Raw genomic sequence first — 14,728 nt, forward strand, 5'->3', positions numbered from 1 at the left:
TAAGAATTTGCTGGTTAATGTGTTTCTTGTAGAAAATATTTCAACACCTTAGAGAGGCAGAAAGACAAACTAAGAATGTATCAGTTTGTGCATCATTTATTTGTGTCATCACATGCTTTAAACTTCCCCTTTAAAGGGTGTATTATTTTCTTAAGAATTATGTATGTGTCTGTGTTTATGTATATACACAGTAGTTCATTGCCCACAGAGGGCGAAAGAGGACATCACATGCCCTGTGATGGAGATAGACATGGTTGTTAGATATATTAAATATTCATACTGCCTAATACGTTTTGAGGTTTATGCTCAGTTTTTAGTTCAAGCTAAATGTGTGTGCAAAAAACATGCATTAACCTCTTTTAATACTGTTTCCAGATTAGCTGTATTTAGTGATATTACAGTCATTGGAGATCGTGACATGTTTAAAGTAAGTCAAAAACAATCACAAGGAATAATCAACATTTGAAAATTAGCTATTTGTTATGGAGTCAGGGAACAAGGACTTTCGAGCGAGTCATAAAATGCTAATTACATTAGCTTTATTACAATTGGGATGTCACAAAAGCAGAAGGGCCGGTAAAACATTTTGTGGGCTGGTAAATATTTTTAATCTATTTGCATGGTTGACTGATATAATTTAATAAATTTGGTTTAAAAGAGTCCCTGGCCAAAAGCAGTAAAACATAATATGATGGCACAATAAGCCAACTAAAGAAACAACACACAAGCAAATCATTCATTTGATGTTAGCCATTCTGACAGGTGTAAGACGGTATGTCGGTGCCCTTTCGATTTGCATTTCTCCGACGGCTAAAGCTGTTGTACATCTCATTAAGTTTATCTCACTCAAGTGAGATTCTTCTGTAGAGAATTCTCTGTTTAAATATGCACCCTATTTTTTAATTGGATAATTTGGTATTTTGATGTCCGGTTTCGTGAGGTTGTTATATATTTTGGAGATAAGCCCTCTGTCAGATGTGGGATAGGTGACGGTTTTTATTCATTCTGTAGGCTGCCGTTTTTGTCTTACTGAGTGTGTCCTTTGCCGTCAGAAGCTTCTTGGTCTCAGGAGGTCCAATTCATCAACTGTCAATATCAGTGTCTGTGCTACTGGTGTTATGTTCAGGAATTAGTCTCCTGTGCTAACGCATACTTCCCACTTTCTTTTCTATCAGGTACAGTGTAACTGGATTTATGTTAGCTCTTTGATACACTTGGACTTGATTTTGTGCTGGGTGATAGATATGAATCTATTTGCATTCTTCTTCATGCTAATATCTTGCTATACTAGCACTATTTGTTAAAGAAACTTTTTTTCCATTGTATATTTTGGCTTTTGTTTCATAAATCAGGTGTTCATGTGTGTGTGTCTTTGCCAGGGTCTTTAATTTGTTTTTTTTTTTTTTTTGGTTTTTCGAGACAGGGTTTCTCTGTGGCCTTGGAGCCTGTCCTGGAACTAGATCTGTAGATCCATTTATTTATTTGTCTGTTTTTATGCCAGTGTCATGCTGTTTTTGTTACATATCTGTATAGTAGAGCTTGAGTTGAAGTCAGGGATGGTGATATCTCCAGAAGTTCCTTTATTATACAGGCTGGGTTTAGCTATCCTGCCTTTTTTGTTTTCTCATATGAAGTTGAATATTGTTTTTTGAGGTCTGTGACGAGTTGTGTAGAAATTTTGATGGGGATTGCATTAAATATGCAAATTGCTTTTAAGATGGACATTTTTCCTATGTTAATCCCATCTATTCATGAACACAGGAGATCTTTCTATTTTCTGATATCTTCTCCAATTTCTTTCTTTAAAGTCTGTTGTACAGATCTTTCACTCAACTAGTTAGAATTACCCCTAGGTATTTAGTATTATTTGTGGCTATTGTAAAGGGTATTGTTTATTTGATTTCTTTCTCAGCCCATTTATCATTTGTAAATAGGAGAGCTACTGAGTTTTTTTGACTTAATCTTGTATCCAGCAACATTAAAGAAGGTGCTTATCAGTTGTTGGAGTTTTCTGGTAGAATTTTTTGTGGTCATTTATACAAACTATCCTATCATCTGTATTAAATACAAATGTTTGACTTCTTCCTTGCCAAATTGTTTCGCCTTGATCTCCTTTTTTTGTCTTATATCTCTCACTAGTACCTCAAGTACTATATTGAATAGATATGGAGAAACTGGACAGCCTTGTCTTGTTCCTGATCTGAATGGAATCAATTTGAGTTTCTCCCCAAGTAATTTGATATTGGCTGTTAGCTTGTTGTATATTGCTTTTATTAAATTTAGGTATGCTCTTTGTATCCCTGAACTCCACAGAACTTTTGTCATGAAGGATGTTTGACTTTGTCAAAGGCCTTTTGAGTACCTACTGATATAATCGTGTGTTTGTTTTATTTTCTTTCAGTTTGTTTATATGGTGGGTCATAAGTCTATTAAAACGATCTGATTCTAATTTAATTTTGGTATGTGGTACTGATCAACAAAATTATCTATTTATTTAGATTTTCCTGTGTTAGAGATGATGAGGATTAAGGGAATCAGTCCTCCATTGTTGGTGGGAGTGTAAACTGGTCCAGCAACTTTGAAAATCAGTATGATGATTTCTCAGAAAACTGGGAATCAATCTGCCTTACAATATAACTATACCAATCCTAGGCATAAATCCAAAGAATGGTCAATCATACAACTAGGACACTTGCTCAATTATATTCATAGCGGCGTTATTCATGATAGAACCTGGAAACAACTTAAATGCCCCTTAACCAAAGAAATTGTGGTACATTTACACAAGGGATTATTATTCCACAGAAAACAAAACCAAACCAAAAACAATGGCATCATGAAATTTGCAGGCAAATGGATGGATCTAGAAAAAAAATCATCCTGAGTGAGGTATCCTAGACTCAGAAAGAAAAATATGCTGTTGGAGCTCCTTCTGCTCCTTCAGCCAATAGCCATTGAGATACCAGCCCAAAGGGGTGTGGCCTCTTTCTCTTTAAAAAGCAGTGGCAGCCCTCCCGAGCTTTCTCTTGCTACAGCCACTAGACTCCTTTCTTGGCTGTCGTGTAGGATGGTGTTCTGTAAGTTTTGTTTTCCCCTCAAATAAATAACCCTTTAAATCCAAACCGGTGTTAGATTGTTTTGTGCTTTATTGCAGATGTATCAGTTTTGTTTGGCATGCCACAATCATTTATTTTTTATATTATGATCCACCGTGTACCATTGAAATAGTCTCCATCTTTTGAAAAATATAGCATCTTTGATGAGGAATGACGGATACCTTTAATTTTGGGTATAGGGAATTGAATATGGAAAGCAGAAAATTTACTGGTCCAGGAAACTGGTAGTAGTATGCTACACTTTCATTCTGTCTCACCTCCTGACACAGATAGTTGGCTATACATACAGTAAAATACATGAATTTCTCCTATTAAGTGCTGTGCTATTTAAGACTAATCAAACAGCTGTTGCATAAAATCCAAGATTAAACAAATAAAAAAGGAATGAAATAAATGAGCTTTTAAGTTTCAAAGAATGCTTGTATCATAAAGAGATAGCAAAGTAAGTCAATAAAGACTTCAATAAATACTTTATGACAGAATATATATATATATATGTCTGTGTGTGTGATTATTAATAGGTCAACAAAAGATACGAAAATTATGAGCTACTACTACACACTCTGAAGCCATACTAATGGGGATGATGATTGACCTTATCAGGAACTAGAAAGCTGAAATAATTGGAAGTTTCATCCAGTGTTAATGATAATATAATGGTTAGCCCATAAACATTTAATATATATCTTAAACAAAAGTTGCTGCATCATTTTCTACTTATTTCCAGTAAATAAGAGGATGCAAATGTTAAATATTTATCAATGTATGCACAGAGGCTGTGTCTCTAGTACCCCCAAAGGAAAAAAGAATACTGATGTTCAGGAGGGAATGAATAATCAAATAAACATCCGTACAGTTGAAGCAAGTAAATGTAAATGAGTAATAAAGTATACACTTAATGATAGAATCGATGAATCAGAAAACACAGACACTTACGTGTTTGTCACGTGACTGAAAGTGAAAGTTACTTCGCTGTAATAAATAAGAAGCATCAGAGTATAGGATCTGTGTGAAAAGTAGAGGACCAGAGATCCCATGGATCTCACTTCAGGATAAGGAAACGTTTCTTGATTGCAGTGTTGTATTGCAACACTATCCAAACAATGTGGAAAATGTCATTAAATTTGATCTTCTACAGATGGGAAGCTTGTGGTGTTTTATTAAATAATTATGAAAAATCAAGTATTATGATATATTTGTGGATATATATATATATATACATACATAAATATAAATTGACAAAGTTGATGTTATTCTGGATTTGACAAATTGTATCATGTGCTAAATGTAATAAAGTAATAAAGGGTATTCTTAAAAGAAGTATTTGTTATATATGCCAGTTTCTTTTAATCGTCTCTAATTAAATATTTTTTTGCCTGCATGTCAGAAGAGGCCACCAAATTTCATTACAGGTGGTTGTGAGCCACCATGTGTTGCTAGGAATTGAACTCAGGACTTCTGGAAGAGTAGTCATTATTCTTAACCTCTGAGCCATCTCTCCAATGGATTTTTCTAATTCAGTTTACCCACTATTTTTGTGCTCCTCCACTCACTAAATATACCCATAATTTACTCAGTTACAAAAATGAAAAGAGTTGTGATTTTCTGTCTACTCTATAGCTGCCTGTGTTACAGTCTTTGAGAATTTTACAGTCTTTATTTTTTCCTTTTGTTTTTTCCCTTAGTCTATCCATCTGTAATTTTCACATTATAAAAATTATATCATCATTCCCTTGGGGCATGGAAATAATCCTCAGTTTCTCTTTATTTTTCAGCTTAATGTCTCTGGCAGCATCATTTCTACCATTGCTTCTGCGTATCCTGGTGATAAAGTGAGTATTTGATACACCCCTTCTTAAAGTCCAGCTGCTTCTTAGTATTTACAAGGCTGATTACTCATCAAGAACCTCACAAACACAATGCATTGTTTTGCATTCTGATTTTCAACATGCCAAAGCATTCGACGTTAAAAATCACATAGTAAAATTATGTGTGAGGCGTCATGAAAACTTAAATCTGAGGAAAATAATCCTCTGCCTGATCCAAATCTGAGATCCAGAACACAGGGATTATAGAAAACCACACACTCCTTAAATGCATTATTTTATGTATCTAATCTCAGCACTACATAAATAAGGAAGTTGAGTCTAGAACATTGATAAATGTTGCTGAATGAAGAACAGAGCTATTAATAACATATTTTTTTCAGAATACTGTTTTTCCCCTATGGTTCAAATGAATTAAAAACACAGTAACCTATTTTTAAAAAGCACTGTAATTTACATATTTACACCAGTAACAAGCCAGAGCGCTACAGATTGGACACATTCTTCTCAGTTACTAGAGAAAGATAAGGTGGCCCTTATTTCACAATCTTTCTTTTTGCCTCAAGATTGTTGCTACCTTTAATTTCTAAGTCATATTCATTCCACTTGCTGAAGGAACCTGCATCTGTGCCAGATTTGTGTGGGCAGACTTGAAGCTGTTCATGCCCTTTCTCCCATATTTTCTTTGCTGTTTCATATTCCCAGATTAGCTAACCTTCAAGAGGAACTGTAAAATTAATTCTATATTCCACAAAATAGCGAAAATAATAAGCTGCAGCAAAATACAGAGAACTATAATTAACATCTAGATTCTAGACCATCACTGCAAGATGTCCTCTTTTCATGCAGTGGTTATTAGTGAAAGCCTCCTCATAATGTAAGACATAACTCACTATCTAACAAACGCGGTTTAAATTTGATGCAGAGAATTAAAAATAAATGACAGAATAATGGCATTTTAAAGGCAATAAAATTGAATTATTTTCTAAGTAAAAGATCCTAATTAGTTTCTCAATTACATTTTCAATCTTTTTTAGGTAAAAAATTATTGTAATTACTCATTCTGCTTCATAGTTTTAAACTCATTAAATATTAAAGTGATATTGCCAATTATTCTGTTTGTTTAAAGAGTAAATTATCATGAAGATCACTGAGGACATTCATCTCTAGAATCAAATAAGAGATGCATATTTCTGATGATGAACACTTTTATTTACTTATCATTTATCTGAGCTGAGACAAGCTTCGTGAAGACAGCATCGAGATGTCACTTATGTACATCAGTGTTCTATAAATTAAGGTGAATAAAATTGCATTTGCCGTAACACAAAGTATACTAAACAGTAAAATATAAATTAGAATCAATAGAGTTGTGGAAAATAAAAATAATTTATGAACAGTATTTATCTTAAGGTTTTCAATTTTTTTCAAGAAATTTTTTTTCAAAGCAATATATGCTTTTGCGTTACTTCTTTTGTGTATGTGTTCTATGAGTGTGCTTCTTCATTTTTTTTTTTTTTTGAGGAAACTTGATGACCAAGAACATGCAATTCAGGTTGATGCAACTGCAAAAGTTATAGAGAAATGATAGTGTTTGATATTCATTCTTTGTTTCAATTATTCAAAAAAAAATCAATTCAGTGGTGTCGGGCCTGTAGTCCAAACCAGTTTTCTTGGCTTTGTGTGTCCTCTGCTGATATATAATATTGACACCTCTGTCAATAATCAGAGAGAAATAGGAAATGAGATTACTAATTTATATCACATTTAAAATATAAAGAGAGAGTTAGGAGGACTATATCCTAAAGGGATGGATGATGCGTCTTCTGAAATACAAGAATTATAAAACCAAAATACATGGTCATGATTGAGATTGGTGTGTGTGTGTGTGTGTGTGTGTGTGTGTGTGTGTGTGTGTGTGTTGATGGTCTGGAAGCCTCAGTGTCTCTATCCAAATAGTTCAGATCCCTGTCAGCACTCTTTGTTGACCAAGAGAACTAGCTGATAATACCTTACGGGGGAAGTGAGGCTGGAGAAACACTGGCTGACTACTCTTAAAGAAGACTTGTGCTTGATTCACTGTACCTCCACAATGACTTACAGCCTGTACCCCATTTTCCAGAGAATCTGATGCCCTCTTCTGACATCCACAGGTAATAGGGACACACAGTATAAATAGATATACATGAAGATAAATGTACATACAATATAAAATAATATGCTTAAAACACCATTTTAAAATTATATAGAAAATATTATTCACAAGATGTAGAGAAACCAAACTGGATCCGAGATAGAAGGTCTGTTCCTGTTGAGTAACAATCATGGCAACAGAGGGTGGCATGTAGACTTCTGAAGAAGGAAGGGCAACAACTGACGTATGTCGCTGTGAACCCTATAGGGTATAATCCAGCCTTCCGGACATAGTATAACCATGGATTGACAATTGTAGAGGTAACCAACTAGCCTCACTCAGCTATATAAATTTATTCTTGGTGATGTCAGCCAGGTCAAAATTCATGCCTGAGATGTCTTAGGCCCTGGAAATTCACTTAATTATTTTTGTCTATTTAAATTATCATGGCACCAGCCTGCCTTATAATTATTTATCTTTATGCCCATAGACAAATGCTACACTTAGAAACATTGCTTTAAGATGAATAGCAGTGAATGTAGAGATGCATTTACATGTATGACTGTATGACTGCTTGAAAATATTGAGTGTTCATTCTTTTTTTTTTCCTTGGTTTTTCGAGACAGGGTTTCTCTGTGGCTTTGGAGCCTGTCCTGTAACTAGCTCTGTAGACCAGGCTGGTCTCGAACTCACAGAGATATGCCTGCCTCTGCCTCCCAAGTGCTGGGATTAAAGGCGTGCGCCACCACTGCCCGGCGAGTGTTCATTCTTAAATAGGGCATTTATACCATATCTAGAAGGTTCAGTGAACATTGTAGTAAAAAGAAGAAAAAATAATTTAAGAACTGGAAGATAAGAACAAGGTCCTGGGTCCTGTTGTCTTCAGGTCAGTCATAATATCATGGTAGTTGCACTTACCTGAAATTTTCCTGCATAAACCTGACTTTTTCAAGGGTCATAGTCAATCCAGAATGAGCTGCTGTCTGTGATGTATTTAAGGGAGGGGCAAACATCGTCTTTAGTTGTATACTCACTTAAAATCCACCAGGCTCAAATGGGTAGTTACAAATCCATGGTCAGATAGCCCTGGTTAAATCAGGCCAACAAAGAAAACAAAATTGACATGGATGTATGAAAAAGATTTGTACAGAAGGGAACAATACCAAAGGGGTGACTGGAGAACCATTGTTGAGGATCACAATAATCAATTCACTGTGTCTATGAATAAAACAACCAAATAATAAGTTCAATCCTAGATATATTTTCGAGGGAGAGAATGCTGCCTATATAAGATATTTTACTTTTCTCTTATACTCTGCAGTATTTTCAGCATATGCCATATATGCATATGTTACCTTGTTATGTGTGTAGGGGTGGTTAACAAACTTGAACTTAGTGGGTGTGGTGTGTCAATTAGTGTTTATAAGAATTCTAAGCTTCTTAAGGCAGGTACTGCATTGAATCCTATGAAACAGTGAAGTCTTCATCCTGAGGGGTTGACAAACCACAGTACTGCTTTGGAGCCCAAGCTTCTTTCTTTTAGGTTTGCCTCCTCATGCATCTTATTATCTGGGCACTTGCTTTACATATTGCGTCTCCCTTGCATAGCTTCTCTAGATGGTGAAACAATTTTGCTTCTTAGGGTTGAAAAAACAATAAACCCTCAGCATAAATAATCAGTATCTGAAAGGAGTGTTTTTTTTGTTTTGTGTTTTGTTTGTTTCTATCATGTTTGGGCACATATTTTATGGAAAATATTAAATTTTAATTGTAGTCTTAAGGGAGTGATAGTAAGTAGGTCATAAATAATAAGGTACCATAATACTACTTTTTCATGTTTGCTTTTTTTTTTATAACCAAAACATTTTTTTTTTGTCTCTAAAGAATTTAACTGCTGAAGTTGTTCATCCCATTCCCAAATGCTCCCTGTCTGCTCACAACATTTGTTATTTCATTTTTAGACTTGGCTGTTCCATGATTAAGACTCAATTAATTTACCCAGCAGTGACAACAAAATACTGATTGTTAAAACTGACCTAATTATATCTCAACATCTATTTCCTTTCTAAATCCACTATTCACATTAATTATATGATTATTGCTTTAACAAGTGATCAACAAAATAAAAAAATGAGACAAGGACTGATGAAGGATGACATTGCCTGGGAAACTGTAGATGAAGCTTTTAAGTTAGTACATGACATTGGCCATAAACATCAATACAGACCCGCTTGTGGTAGCATGACTCTCTAACAACAATGTGGCCCTAAGTGGCAGCCCAGACCACAGGCTTCTGCACTTCCCCCAGCAGCAACCTTTAGCCATAAAGGCACACAAGGCACATTCTGTTACAATGGCATCCTGATCTAAAGGACCTGTCACTCAGGTGTCATCCAGGCAAGGGATCTTGAAGAAGACTATATCTGGATCTGTGGTACTACAGTGACCAGGATCTGAGATGATGTCCAGGGCTCCTGTTATAATCAAGGTCATGCAGATGACCTGTGTCTGTTTGGCTACCATAGACCATGTCTGTTTCAGAGGATTGTACTGCACCCGGGGTGATGCTGATCTGAGTGGCCAGTGCCGACACCTAGAGTCATGGAGACATCTGGGCCAGACCACGGCCTAGGACTATGCCTGGGTCCATGGTCCTGCAGCAGCTGGGGTCTCAGGTGGTGTGTATGGCTCCTGTTACTCCTGAGGGCTCTACAGATACCTGGGGTCTGGTCAACCACCAGCTCTATAGGTGCCTAAGTGTCACAGAGGACTCTGTGTCTTAGCTGCTGCAGAGAGCTATGTGTGTATCCATGGTTCTGCTACTGTTGGGGTCTGTTGTGACGTCCATGGCCCATGTTACCATGGGAGTCATTGGAACCATACTGTGCTGAGCCGGTCCCACCCTTCACTGGTCCTGAGATGGCTGGCTAGATACTACAGCTGGGAATTTAGCCCTACCCCTCAGGGCCCAGTTTGCTCGTGCACTCAGGAAAGATGGTCCTACCCCTCACCTTAGCTGTGCACCCCACTTAGGCAGAACCTTAGAGCTGACCCTGTCTGCCTGGGTATAGGTGAGGGAAGAACTGATCCCACCTCCCTCATCAGCCATGTGGGTGCATGAGCAAAAGATACCCTTTTCTCCTCACACATTACCAACTGTGGAAGGTGAGGGAGCTGGCCCCTGGGTCATAAGACTGAGAGAAGGAGCCATACCCCACTCCAGCTTCAGCACACACGAGGTGGGACCTTGTAGCCTACCTGACCCTGTAGTTGGGGGGGGGCACAAAGAATCAATAAATGTTAATAAAAAGCTACATGTCATAATAGGTGGGAAATAATTTACAAGTGTTGTACATAGTAAATAGGGGAATTTTATAGATGAAAACTTAATAAAAATTGTTCATCTGCACTTAAATTCTATAATTTAACAGTGACATAGTTGGTAAATGTGGTATCTCGCTCTTGTGCACACATCAAATGGTCTGCAATGTCTATCATAGTAGGAGTTTCCACGCCTGTTTCCCCAGACCTCTATTTTTAATCACAATGATGCCATTTAATTTTCTCTTTCTCACCTTCACAGCAATAATTGGTGAACCATTAGAAATACTATCATTCACTTTGGTCCTTTATTTATTTTAAATTTGCTGTTATCATCTAGAAGACATTAGTAAATTCTACCTGCATATTCTGAAATTTGATTATTGTGCCAGGTTTCTTTTGAATGCTTTCTTGGATTATATTTCTGCAAAATGCGTTTAATATTATATGAAGCCTTAAAGCAAATGTACCTCAAGTACACAACACTCTAATCCTACTTGTCTCTTGAGGCTCACTTGGAGGTTTTTCTTCCAGAATTTTATGTAGAACAACATTATGTAAGTCTTACTAGTATCCCATGTTCTTATACTTCAAAATTTCATCAGGTGTGATATTGAAGTCATCATAGTCATCTTCAATCTAGTCAGATATATGAACTACATATTTTCAAGACAAAAAACTGTTTAGAAATCATTTTAAAATTAATTTTCTAAAATATTTCCTTGTTTGGCAGGAATGAGAATGGATTGATAACCATTAATAACTATTAAATATGTATAAGCTATCTATTGTAACTTTTTCAGTAGAGTTTTTTACAATAATGCTACTGTAGGATGAATATGAAAAAAAGTAAATCATCTATTAATTCAAAGCAATCTTTTATAAAACTCTAAAATTTGTTTTCTAAATATACATACACATACCTATATCTATATCCATCTATATCAGATTTGAAGTGGTATTTTCAAATCATTGTGTGATGTCAACAGTATTCAATTTCATTAAAAAGCTCTTACAAAATCTTTGATAGAAATATCTTTCTAAATCTCACTGAGAAGATAATGACTGATTTTCATGTTAATGATATGACCCCAATAGAGGGCAATTATACCTGAAAGCAAATCAAATATTCATTAGCTCTGAATAAATTTGTTACTTAGCTACCGTTTTGAAACTTAAAAGCCATCTTTAAATTTATTTTTCCAGGATGTTCTACTTACCAGTTAGTCCATGCTTTAAGAATTTATTTCTTTGCAAATCCAACTTTATTATCTTAAGTTATTAACTTGTTTCAACATCAAATTTACATAAAATATTCATATTCAGTATGATGTATGAGAGGACCAAAGTACAGCATGCAGTTCTTGGACTGATAATAGCATTTTATGTACTAAACTCTGTCTCCTGGGACCATACCAAGAAAAATGATATTTAATCAATGGCTTTAAAGCCTGTAAAAGTTGGCCCTAAGTCGACAGATTCCATTTTTGAACAACCTTCAAAATGCAGGCATTTGCTGAGAACACAGAAAGCAGCACCTAAAGAATAACAATAAAGTTATATTTCATGTTATTTTCATCTTATGAAGACCAGTTTTTTTTTTACATATCAGATTTTTCCTTCTAAAAAATTAACAAATACATAATTTCTTGCTTGGAACAATTTATCTTGAACATAGCCTTCCTTCCTATCTTTCATTTCCTTTTAAGAATTTCTGAAGGGATAATTCAGGGATGGAGACTTTAGGACAAACTTTAGGAAAGTGTGAAGGTATGGGTTAGAAATCATTGAAATCCCAGTTGTGCTTTATGTTGCATATATCCTCCTGATAGACATATATACAAATTTATGTTGTATATAAATGTTTTATATTTCTTCTGGAAGTAGATTTAATTTACTAATGTTATGCTTCCATAAGCTTTACTCAGAATAACAAATATGAATATGGAAATTCACACTTTTTATATGAATACATATATTACATATTTGTAAGAACATGTGCATTTATTTAACAAATTGGCAAAATATTTTAATTTATTTAATGAATAATATTTATCTAAATCAAGATGTAAGATACTGACATATTTCAAAAACAGTGTCTAGCTACTGTTTTTTATTTATTTATTTTTTATTTATTAAAGATTTCTGTCTCTTCCCCGCCACCACTTCCCATTTCCTTCCCCCTTCCCCAATGAAGTCCCCCTCCCTCGTCAGCCCAAAGATCAATCAGGGTTCCCTGCCCTATGGGAAGTCCAAGGACCACCCATCTCCATCCAGGTCTAGTAAGGTGAGCACCCAAACTGCCTAGGCTACTGTTTTTAAATTCCAGTACAACTTTCAAACAGTGATGCTTTCATCAAAGCATTCACATTTTTGATCATACATTAATAGTCAGAGCTTACCAATAGCATCATTAGGCTAATGCACAGATACAGGATGATACGTCCATTTTATAAAAAATAAACATTTAAAACAGTATGTTGCCTACAATTTTGGAAATTCTTACAGAGCTATCCTTGTTATCAACTGAGAAGGAAAAGGCCATTGTTCAAACTATTTTCATAATATCTCACAATTCTTTTTGTCCTCCAAATATTCTGTGGTTCAAAATAGTAGCTTGTATTCTAATTAATGTATTGATCTGTATTTCATGATACATTCTTTTTTGCCAGATTTGGGGTAGCAGAGTAAAAAGTTTTTCAAGTTTGAGGGCAGACTAATCTTTGTAAAAATTAAGCATACCCTGAGCTATAATTGAAAGATCCCCGTGTCATTAAAACAAGAGCTTGGTATGCACTTGTCTACACTTCTGCTTGTCTAGCCTGTATTAGTCTGCAGATATGATGACTATCATTGTCAATTCATTTCAGGTATCTATAAGTGTGTGTGTGTGTGTGTGTGTGTGTGTGTTTGAAATTTGGAAAATTAAATGGACTAAAATTAACATTTTAATAAAATGTATTTCTCATTCATTTATGCTGGATCCTTATACTTCCCAGTTTCTGAGTTCTTCTTCTACAGCAGATTTAGACTAGTTAAGGATGTGATTTTAAGTGATTAGGATATGACTTTAAGTTTGCTTTTGCGTCTATTCTAGTATAGCACATCACCCTAGGAGACTGAGGTCCTCCTGCTGATCTTAGAAACCCAAGCACAATTCTTTATTTTTTAAATATTTATTTATTTGTTATGTGTACAATATTCTGTCTGTGTGTATGCCTGCAGGCCACAAGAGGGCACCAGACCCCATTACAGATGGTTGTAAGCCACCTTGTGGTTGCTGGGAATTGAACTCAGGACCTTTGAAAGAGCAGGCAATGCTCTTAACCTCTGAGCCATTTCTCCAGCTCCCCAAGCACAATTCTTAATCACAGCAAAATAACTTGGTTTTATCAAGATGTGTTTTCTTGTATAATACTTTCACAAAGACTCATAGAGAGGAGTTCTCAACTGAGGATTAATCTCTCATCCAGCCTCTTTAATATTGGTAAACATTGCTAGGGCCAGATCATTTTGCCTCTGACTCCTGAGAACTGGAATTACAAGTGTATGCCTCCTGTCCCAGATTAAAAAAAAAAATCAGTTTTTTTTTTTGCTGTGAAAATTTAAAACCCCTTCCTCTATTATTTCTCTTATAAATTCCTAAAAAAGATTCAGTGTTCATGATCTCCTATCATCATTTTCAAGTTCTTATTGATATGCATAAAGGAAAATTCTTGTGAATCATAATTATTTCAGCAGCATTGCAGAAATTCAAATGAAAGGCTTAATAGCTGGAAAATTCCTTTACTTTAGTAAAATTCTTTTTCCTATTATTTCACATTTCATAGTCTTCTTTGGATTCACATATGAATATCTCCTGATCAGTTACAATATTCTTTTGGGGGGGTTGATGAAATTTGCACAACATAAAATAGAGTCTAATGTAATTATATTACCTCCACTTCATGAATGTCTGTAACGCAAAATGGAACATCAGATCAAGGTGACAGATGCAGTTTGTTCTTGCAGAGTGTTATAGAAGGCAACTATATGTGGGATGAATACTAACCAATAAAGCATCCAAGGAAACCAAGAAGCATCAAGTAGACCAAGAAGTCCATATATGGATCAGGTTGAAACACTAAGCTTTACAGAACTTGACGTTGCCTCAGGTGAATGACAAGCTAAAGCAAGTTCCTAGATAATGTCAAAGGTAAAAGAATATTGTTGTAGTTATTTTTAATTTATTCTTAATATATTTTTTAGATGTGTGTTTGCGTCTGGGTAGGTACATGTGAATGTAACAGAGGGTCAAAACTCCCAGAACTTGAGTTTTTTTTTTTTTTTTT

The 14,728-nt window shown here is 35.3% G+C and overlaps 1 pseudogene; it reads left to right on the forward strand.

The window, feature by feature from the left end:
* The first annotated feature begins 774 nt into the window (after positions 1-774).
* LOC101993653 overlaps positions 775-14,728 on the forward strand; it is a 32,915-nt pseudogene continuing 18,961 nt past the window's right edge.

Source organism: Microtus ochrogaster, chromosome 1 (assembly GCF_000317375.1).
Source record: "Microtus ochrogaster isolate Prairie Vole_2 chromosome 1, MicOch1.0, whole genome shotgun sequence".
Taxonomy (NCBI): Eukaryota; Metazoa; Chordata; class Mammalia; order Rodentia; family Cricetidae; genus Microtus; species Microtus ochrogaster.